The sequence below is a fragment of the Lolium perenne genome, chromosome 3 (assembly GCF_019359855.2).
Source record: "Lolium perenne isolate Kyuss_39 chromosome 3, Kyuss_2.0, whole genome shotgun sequence".
Lineage (NCBI taxonomy): Eukaryota > Viridiplantae > Streptophyta > Magnoliopsida > Poales > Poaceae > Lolium > Lolium perenne.
This window is the reverse complement of record NC_067246.2, coordinates 197,609,302-197,620,286: the sequence shown is the minus strand read 5'-3', so window position 1 is coordinate 197,620,286 and position 10,985 is coordinate 197,609,302.

The window sequence follows — 10,985 nt, the reverse complement described above, 5'->3', positions numbered from 1 at the left end:
TTTAAATTATTATTTAAATCCTCAAATTAAGACTTATTCTTAATTGCCTTCAAAAATTCTCTTTGATATTTTATTTAGATAGAGAATTTTATGCTGATCAATTTTCATATTTTTAATTATTTTTTTAGAGCTTTGAATCATTTTCAATTCATTTTCAAAGTTTCTTGTTTATTTTAAAATGTGAAATGGCACATTTACCCCTGGGCCCACCTGTCAGGGTGGCCCAGTGGGGTTAACCCTAACCCGAGCCACACTTGGGCTCGGTCGGCCCACTCGCCCCTTTCTTCCTCGCGCAGAACCCTAATTCCCCTCGCCCTCTCGCGATGCTGTGGTCGCCTTGCCGCCGCCGCCTCAATCCGATCGCCACCGGCCCTTCCCGCCGGCGAGGTCGGTGCCAATCGAGCCACCGCTCGACGGTGCACCTTTGGGTCCGCGTCGATTTGGCGTTCGCCGCCGTTCCTGCTCGCCCCCAACCCTGCTGCGCCTCAATCGCCTGGATCCGTGAAGATCCGCCATTCCCCGGCGTCCCTGGCGCCGTGACGCCACCGTGATGAAGCTGGCGTTGCGGCGAGGTGGTGTCCTGGCCTGGCTTGGCCTGGCGCCGCCGTTAGCCCGGCGTGTGCCGCCGTGCCGCCACGGTTGTGCGTCTCTGCTTCGCCTGTAAGTGGCTTCTTCTCTTTCTTCTACCTCTACTCCTCCTCCTAGCTCCTGTTCGACTAGCTCCGCCGCTGGCCAGCTCTCCCTGTGGAGAAGCTTGTCGTGTACTGCTGCGGCTATGCTTCTGCGGCCTTACTCCATTTCTGCTGTGATTGTGCTGGCATGCGCATGCTGTTGCTATGTTGCTATTGCTCTACTGCTTATGCGTGTGCTGCTGCTGTGGCCATTTCTTCTGTATTCATGCATGTGCTTGGCTGCTGCTTCCCTGTACTTCTATTCTTGATGCTGTACTAGCCAAATACTCAAATGTGATCCTATATGCTGTACTGGCTTGATTGCAGTATGCAATCCTTGCAAGTTTGCAAGAGTCAGTGCCTCTGGTGTGCTTTCCCGTGTGGTATAATTCATGGAACTGCTCCATTGAGCATAGCTGTGCTTGCACAGCTTTATCTCTTGATGAACTGCTATTGGATTTATATCAAGCTTATTTGACTATCTGCTATGCCATTGTTTTAGTTCTGTGATCAATTCAATTGTCTGGCCATGTGTTGATGCTATATTTGATGTTTAGCATGCTGTAGCATGCTCTTGCAAGCTTCTGGTGGTCATATGATCACCAGTTGCTTGTAGACTCTGCTCTTTGTTGTCAGTGCCTCACTGTGGTCCACTCAGTGCTGTGTGTGTATCACACAGGCTTGGCCTGTGTATGCTGGTGCTTGTCTAAGCATCAGTGGATGCTTGTAATGATCCCTTGGATCATCAGCAAGACTCTGTGCATAAGTAGCTTGACTATTTCATTTATCTGTGTAGTTCTGATTGCTTAGTTAGATAAATGATGTGAACTGCCCTGCAGTGATGATCATATGGGATGATTTAGTAGAGCTAGAGGGATGCCAATAAGATATTGGGAACCCTAGCTCCATTTGAACCCCTTTTGGGTAATGATATATGTGCTTAGCTTATCTGTGGGAGTTGGTAGAGTGGTTTAGGTAGCCCTGACAGTAATTCATTGCTGTTAGGGTAGCTCCCACCTATGTTGGTTTTCTGTGATGGATAGATGCTCACTGGCTAGTCACTTGGTGAATTTCCAGTAGCTTTGATGTTGATAAACAAAATAGGCACAGGTTGCCTATCAATCTGATGGTTTAGCTAGGCTAATAGGTGCTTTGTGAATCTGGATGGCTACATAGGAGTAAATCCATGCTGGATTTCTCTGGTTTTGACACTGTGTTGTCACAACCAGTGTTCCCTGGTTTGATTTCCTTCTAGCCTTGGTTGTACTTGCTGGCACCAATTGGTTTAGTAACCAAATGATGATACATCCAAGTTTTTCCTACCCTTCTGTGCTCCTGTGATGCAAAGCATGCTTATGTATGAGCAAGGTATGATCTTGCTCAGGCTATTGTGTGGTATACCTCACTCCAGCTCCTAGAAATAGGGTTGGTGTAGAGGGTTTGCTTCTGGATGGATTGATGTGCTTGCCCTGCTCTTCCTTGCAAACCTTGATTCCTGATTTATTTCTGGTATTTGTGGAATGGTTGAACAGCAGTGGCTGTTCTTCTGTTCTTGCTGTTCTTGTGACTTACTACTGTGAAGTCTTTGTCGATGAACAGCTAGTTACGCGGTGGAACAGGTTTTATATGAACCCTTGCTGGCCCTCTTGGTCGACAGCTTGGCACAGCACCAATTTGGTGACTCCTCGGGTTAGTGTGTCTTTGTTGAGCATGCACCAGACTTGGTGAGCTGCTAGGCTGTGTGTGTGTGCAAGTGATGTGCACTTGGACTTGATCCTATCTGTGGCATGGATCTGCTCGGCAGGGACTTGATCATATCCTCTTCATTTCAATTGTTTGCTAACCTGCCAAGTGGCAATGCCACTTGGCATAATGTGCTCTATGTTGTGTTTATTTGCAGGGATCAACCTGATGCTCCAAGGATCATGGAGATCATCAAGTACAAGGCTAAATGAAGATTAGCTTGTAGTGTTAGGATAGATCATTAAATTGTAATTTCCTTTTCTTTTCATTTTCTATTTTGTCCAAATCTTGTAATATGTTGTAATTCCATAATTCAAATCTGAATATTGTAAAGACTATGTATTATGTGTGTGATGATCAATAAAGCTCAAGTTTTCCTTATTGAGCTTAGTGTAATTGTTGTATTACTTATATTCTTGCTTAATGATCATTGTTTGTGTAATTCTCTCAAATTTGAATTATGTGATGATCATTTGATGTTTGAATTTGAAATTCAAATTCAAATTTGGTTTGAATTCAATCATACAACTTAACTTATAATTGAATCATGCAACTTATGATTTCAATGTAATATCACTTCTCTCTTCTCAAAACCCTAATTTAGATAAGTAGGAACAAGTTCATCGCACTCTCGAAACCCTAACCCTGTAAGGTGTCGAGAGAGAAACCTGTCCCCCTTCGATGCAGTTTTGTTTTAAAAGCGCGAAATTTCCCCGTAAATTACAATGCAATGCACATCCCTTTCTAAAATCTACCCCTCGATCGTCTCTAAACCTGGGATATTACAGCCTTTCCCCCTTAAAGAAAACTTCGTCCCGAAGTTGTGGTTGTAATACCTGAAAAGTTCGGGGTATGTTTTCCTCAGGTCTTCTTCCTTTTCCTAGGTGGCTTCCCTCTCGGGATGGTGCTTCCATTGTATCTTGCAGTACTTTATGTAATGTCCCAGGTTTAGAGACGATCGAGGGGTAGATTTTAGAAAGGGATGTGCATTGCATTGTAATTTACGGGGAAATTTCGCGCTTTCAAACAAAAACTGCATCGAAGGTGGACAAGTTTCTCTCTCGACACTTTACAGGGTTAGGGTTTCGAGAGTGCGACAAACCTGTTCCTTATTCAACTAAACTAGGGTTTTGAGAAGAGAGTGGAGAGTTTGCATCACAAACTTAAGTTGCATGATTGAATTATAAATTAAGATGTATGATTGAATTCAAACCAAATTTGAATTTGAATTTCAAATTCAAACATCAAATGGATATCACATAATTCAAACTTGAGATAATTTAATAAACAATTATCATTAATCAAGATTATAAATAATACAATAATCATGTAAAGCTCATTAAGGAAAACTTGAGCTTTATTAATAATCACACATGATACATTGTCAATTACAATATTCAGAATAGAAATATGAAATATTACAACACATTACACAAATTGGAAAAATAGAAAATGAAAATAAAAGAAAAGTACAAGGAAAGATTATATCCTAAATACTACAAGGTAATCTTCATTGATCTTGGACCTGATGATCTTCATGTCCATCTTGATCAATTGCTTGATCCCTGCACACAAACAAAATCAACACAACATTATGCCAAGTGGCAATGCCACCTGGCAGGTTAGCAAAAATAATGAATCAGGAGAGGATATGAACAAGGCTGCCGAGCTGATCCATCTCACCACCAAGTTCCAAGCCTGGTGCATAGTATCAGGCTTACACACACACACTGCCTGCTCACCAGGCACTGTGCATGGAGCACACCACACACACACAGCTAGTGAGTCACCAAATTGGTGCCAGGCTAAGGCATCGACCAGAGAAGCAAGGGCCAGCCATATATAAGCTTTTCACAGTCAAAACCCTAGCCATTTGCTTCATCCATCGACAAGCAACAGGGTAAGTCACCAAGAACACCAAGAACAGCTAGAACAAGAAGAACAGCCAGTGCTGTTCAACCTGTCCAAACTCACCACTGAACCAAACCAAGAATCACAAGCCACAAGGAGGAGCAGGGCAAGTCAAGCAAACCACCAGAAGCAAAACCTCTACACCAACACACTATTTCTAGGAGCTGGAGTGAGGTATACATATAATCATGAACAGACCAAATGGTTTTGTTCATTAATTGCACAGGCATGATATCAAGCACACCAAAAGGGTAGGAAGCCCTGTTTGTGTCATCATATGGCTATCTAGTCATTTGGTTCAAGCAAACATAGAAAGAAGCCAGTAGAAATCATCCAGGGAACACTGGTTGTGTCCACAGGGGACACAACCAGAGAAATCCAACATGGATTCAAATCCCTGGCTAGCTACCAAGTTCACTTGACAAACTATAGCTAGCTAAGCCATCAGACAGTTAGACAATCAAGTGTCTACTCATTTTTGTCAACATCAAAAGCATCTGGCAACCAAATATGGTCAGGCCAGTAAGCAACAATCCACCACAGCAAGTCACAGAGAAAGGGGGAGCTACCATGACAGCATCAAGTGGCTGTCAAGGCCACCTCAACCCACAACCAACATTTCCAGCCATCACATCATCACCCAAGGGGGGTTCAGCAAGAGCTAGGGTACCCAACAGATGTTGGCATCCCTCTAGCTCAATCAATTTAAGCGTAAGATGATCACAAGCGCCGGCGGTTCACATCATTTATCCACTTAGCCAAGCAAAACAACACAGATAAATGAATATACACGAAGTCAATACACCGAGCTTTGCAAATGATCCAAAGGATCACGCAAGCATCAACGGATGCTAGAGCAAGCACCGGCACACACCAGGCCAAGCCTGTATGAAGCACAAAGCACTTTGGTTGAGCACCGGTGAATCACGAGAGAGAAGCACACACTTGCTCACAAGCAAATAATGATAAATTGATCATCGAGCATCACTTGCTCTTGCTACGAGGTCACCACAGCCAAGCATAGCATCAACACATGAACCGAGACACTAAGATCAGCCACGGGACATGAACCAATACATCACGAGATAATCAAATAAGCTAGATATCAAAGTATCCGATAGCGAGTTCATCATGGGATAGGGCTGTACAGGCACAGCTATGCTCAGTGGAGCATCTCCATGAATTAGAGCACACAGAAAGGCATACCAGAGGCACTGACACTTGCAAATTTGCAAGGATTACACACCATAATCAAGTCAGGGCAAGTAATTGAATACACCTGATGAACTAGCGACAGTAGCACAAGCACGGGCACAGATTTAGAAACAATGGCCATGGCCAGGAGAACACAGCATCAGCACACACAACAGCAGCCAAGCAAGAGCAGCAGCTAGCCAGAAGGGCAGCTATAGCACGCACACTTGCACAGGAAGCAGTAGAGCATGGCACAGCATCTCCATGGGGAGAGGCAGGCCAGCCACTTGAGCAGAGCACAGAGAAGGAAGAAGAAGGAGGAGAAATGGAGGCGTGTACCTGGGCGGAGCACCACAGCGTGCCATGGCGGCACGGCGGCACGGGTCACCACGGCAGCGCCAAGCCGTGGCCTGGCCTGGCGTCACTGAGCACAAGCGCCCCAGCACCGCCACGCAACACCACGGCGGCGTCACGGCACCTGATGCGCCGGTGAGCATCACCGTGCGGGCGAACGCGACGGGGGCGAACGAAGAAGAAGACGAGGTTCAGATCGAGTCGGTGGACCTGATGCGCCGTCGTGTGGCGGTCCAGATCCGCCGCATCTCATCGCCGGAGATGGCCGGAGACGGCCGGAGAATCTCGGCGAAGGCAGCGACGACCACGGCATCGCCAGAGAGTCGAGGAGGGGGTTAGGGTTTCCGCGTGAGGAGAGAGGAGAGGACGAATGGGCCGACCGAGCCCAAAGGGTGGCTCGGGTGCGACCTAACCCGTTGGGCCACCCTGACAGGTGGGGCCCAGGGGCATTTTTGCCATTTCACAATTCAATTAAAATACATAAACTTTGGAAAAGCACAATAAATATTTAAATAACTCAAAAAAATAATTAAAAATATGAAAATTGATCAGCATAAAATTCTCTACCTGAATAAAATATCAAAGGGAATTTTTGAAGACAACTAAGAATAAGTCTTAATTTGATGATTTAAATAATCATTTAAATCACTCATATTATTTTCAATAATGAAAATTAGTTCAATAATGCCTTTGGACTATAAAAACACCTTGACAACATTTCAAGGTTGTATTTTACCCTAAACAGAGTATCCCTAAATTATTCTTAGTATTAACCTCTCACATAAATTAACAACGACATCGGAAGGGGGGAATCAAACCCTAAAACTGGAATCATGCATAATTGCTTCTTTAACCATTGCCCTTATCGGACAATGATGCTATTTTTCAGAGACAGAGGACAAGGGTCAGTCCACACCATCCAACTGCAAAACTTTGCAGTGTTCAGGCAAGTTCATCACTTGCTCATGCCATTTGAGTATTTCTATCAAATTACTTGCAAAATACTATGGTTATCACTATTGCATAAAAAGCAAAACCACTATTTTCATAACTATGAATATGACTATGTGGTTGGCAATGGAACCATGGATTGTGTTGATATGGTGGAGGTTCCATTGCACGGGTTTATATCCATCTAGGATTAAACAACAAATGTCGCCAGTGATTCTTGTGCCGTAATACCCGTGTTAACCATAAGATCCGGAGTGGGACGGAGTAGTCAAAAGTGTTTCCACCTCTCGTTCATCAACGGATGCGCTTACCGTAGCAGTTGTATCTGGCGGAACAACCGGAGGGTGGGGATCCCATTCTAATTCCCCACGGTAAAACATTGCTTGCCGTAGCAGTTGTGTCTTGCGGAACAACCGGAGGGTGGGGATCCCATTCTAATTCCCCACGGTAATGCGGTCTATGATGGGTTGCAGCTATCGGCATAGGAGTGTATGGTAGAGCCCAGCACTGTCGTCGTGGTCGGGGTCCACCCTGAAATTACGGGAATAATGGGACCGGCGTGGACCCAGGGTCGGGGCATGCAACAACGGGTGGGTGTTCGAGGTAGCGGAGGAACATGATTGGCTAGACCTTATACCGGGCCTCACACCGAAGGAAGTGTGGACGGGAAAGCTGCCCGGTTGGCACCAAGGTTAAGATCTCTTATGGGTAAAGCAACACACCTCTGCAGAGTGTAAAGAACTGTGACCTGTCACTCCCTGTTCCGGGATGAGGAACTGCGAATGCGGCCGGAAAGGAGCTCCATGAAGTTCTAGTAAACCGGTGAAGGCTGACGGACATAGCTCTTTGGAATAAAAGCAATCTCTTGAAGAAATGATTATCAAAACTTGCATTGGTATTAGACTTTCTTGTCTAATATTGTAGCTAGAGCATTAAACACCTCTTATCTATAATGAACTTGTTGAGTACGCTCGTACTCATACCACTCTTAAATCCCATGCTTAGATTGTCTGAATCGTCTGGAGGAGGACTACGACAACAATGAAGGAGCCGAGATCATCGGCTATGAAGAACCAGACCTCTCTAGAGGTATAGAAGGTGTAGACTATCTCATCGTCTACGGAACTGGGGAGGCTTCCGGAGGAGATCAAGCCCAGAGATATCCAGTAGTAGTAGTAACCGAGCAGCCCAAACTCTTAGTATTTAGCTGCTCGAGGAAATAAATGTATAACTTAATGAGACTCTTATATTGTAAGCTATGTTGGGTTCGCCTCGAACCCAGGAGTATTCCTCTTAGGACCCAAGAGGAGCTCCGAGATGACATGTGTATGATAGTTGTAATAATAAATGAATGAGTTATGGACCTGCTATGTTCTGTTGTACTACTCTGAGGGATGTAATATTTGCGGAATGGTACTCCGTGAATGTTATATCAACGACTGGCATACTACAACATGCAGTGGTATGCAGGGTCACCACAGTTGGTATCAGAGCAAAAGCTTTGACCTTAGGTTGGAACCTAGTAAATGGGACCAAACGTTAGGAGTCAAATAGGATTAGTAAAGAATTCTCTAAAAATATGGTGTACATTCAATTGAGAATACAACAATCATATCTTTTAGTGCGATAATTCTTTATTATCTCTATTATGATGCATTATTATTAATCTCATAATCTTTCTATTTCTACAGCCAACATGGCAAGTTCACGTCCCGGACGAAACGTGAAAGTGATGGATTCCACACTGAGTGAATACGAAGGAGGACTTGCAGATATTCTACGAGCCATGTTACTTGAATTTGGGTGTGATCCCCAGATCCAAGTAAAGAAATACATGTACTATGATGGTACTGTATTGGCCAAGTGTAGGGTAGGACTGCGACTTCCCGAATCTCTGGGAATGAGCGTAGTCATGCCGGCGGGGAAGCCGGGACTATCAACACAGCCTACCATATAGCTGTTATGAGAGCCATAACCGACATTCGGGAACATAAGACGAAAGAGCTTATGGGTTCCGAATTCTCCCATATTCCTCATAATCAGGAGGAAGAAGATCCCATGCTTAACCACTACAAATATGCAAAACGCAAACCCATAGCAGCTGCAAAATACATGGATAATAGCCACAACTTCATATCATTACTCTTTCAGTTGAACCATCATCTGACGGGAGCAATTGATATGATGCTAGAGGAGTTTACTGAACCCAAGGAGGAGATTAGGGGGAAAGAACCTATGGAGAATGTGGTGCACACACCAGTTTACTCAGCTGGTGACTACATTAGTATTGATCCTCGTGAGCGTGAAACTACACCTGTTACACACAGGAACTATCTGGGTAGTTCCTATGGGGGATACGAGGGCGGAGAGGAATCCGGAAACAATCAGCGTTCGGAGACTCCTATAGAAAATTCCACGGGTTGGCGTTGGGGATCTGATACTGGAACTCATAGTACTTCTGTGTATTATGATGGGGAGATGAATGATGACGCCACAACCCAGAACCAGAGTTATCCTAGTAATGAAGGAGTTGATGGAGGGTATCCGACACAGGTTGAGTCGGGTACGAGTGTTGGAAACACCTATGGTGGAGCTACAGGGGAGTACACCCGATGGGTGGACTATGATGCACTTAACAATCAGTTTGTGAACACTGATTTCTCCCTAGGATCATCATCTGATTCGGATTACCAGCCGACGGGGAGACCTTATGTTCCAGGGTCTATCAGGAGGACGGCACGTTCGACCGGATGGAAGCCTGGGATGTACCGGGAGTGAAGATCGACTAGAGTCCACCAAGGGAGGCGAGGCTATAATACACAAGTACCACGTGTATTATAGTATGTAATATTTGTATAAATTTGTACATATACTTTAATAAGTGAGTTTGCATATTCACATCGACTTGAGTATTGTAATAAGACCACTTAAGTATGTATATACCTGGTATATGTTTTGTATGATTTGGATTTGCTTCTTGATTTCCATTGCGTGACTAGTTCTGTGCACAAGGTTGAGCTCAGAAAACTTGCGCATGGAGTAATTATGAGTATCATCTTGTGTTGCAGAACTAGGGGGTTATGTCGGGAGCATTAGGAGAGGAGACCGAAGCGCAGCGCATGGAGCGCGAAGCAAAACAAAAGGAAGAGGCTGAGGGTGCAGCCAGAGATCAGTTTCCACCACCACCACCACCCATGACGCAGCAGAATTTCGTCCAGTACATGCAGCTGGTGGAGGAAAGACAACGTGTGACGTTGGAGCAGCAGAACAAATTCTTTCAAGAGCTGCTGCAACAGAACCAGGTGGAGAGACCCGAGAATCCGGGAGTCACCTTAGCAGACTTCCAGAACACCAAGCCTATATCTTTCGCTTACGCGCCCGAGCCAATGGACGCGGAAGATTGGCTTATGGATACTGAGCGAAAGCTCAATACTGTTGGATATAATGACCAAGAGAAGGTTCGTTATGCTACTCATCTGCTGTGTGGACCTGCCGCATCATGGTGGGACAATATCGTAGCCGTTTATCCGGCTGGAAAGGTATTTACCTGGGAGGAGTTCACGAGGAAGTTCAGGGAATCCAATGTCCCTGAAAGTATTGTGGAGCTGAAGCGTCGAGAATTTGAAAGTCTCGAGCAGAAGGACAAGGCAATCCTGACTTATGTCAGGGAATTCTCAAAGCTGTCCCAGTACGCTGTTGAAGAATTCAACACCGAGGACAAGAAAAAGAAGAGGTTTCTGAGGGGCTTAAGTCCCCAGTTCAAGGTACAGCTCCGTATGGTGAGAGCAACGGAGTTTCAAGAGTTGGTGGATGCTGCCATCACTCTGGAAGATGATTTTAAACAACTGCAGGAGGAGAAAAGGAAAAAGGCCAAGTTTGAGCCTAAGAGGTTTGTTAGTAACAAGCCTAATACCAGCTTGAGTTTCAAGCCCAGATACAACAACAACAACAACAACAACAACAACAACAACAACAACAACAACAACAACAACTACTACTACTACGGTAGTAGGAAGAACCAAGCATTCCAGTCTGCAAATCAAATAGTTTGCAGAAGCTGTGGATTCACAGGGCATTATGCCAAGGACTGTAAGAAGCCAAAGATTATATGCTTTGGTTGTCGCCAGGAGGGGCACATGCTGAAGGACTGCCCCAAGAGAA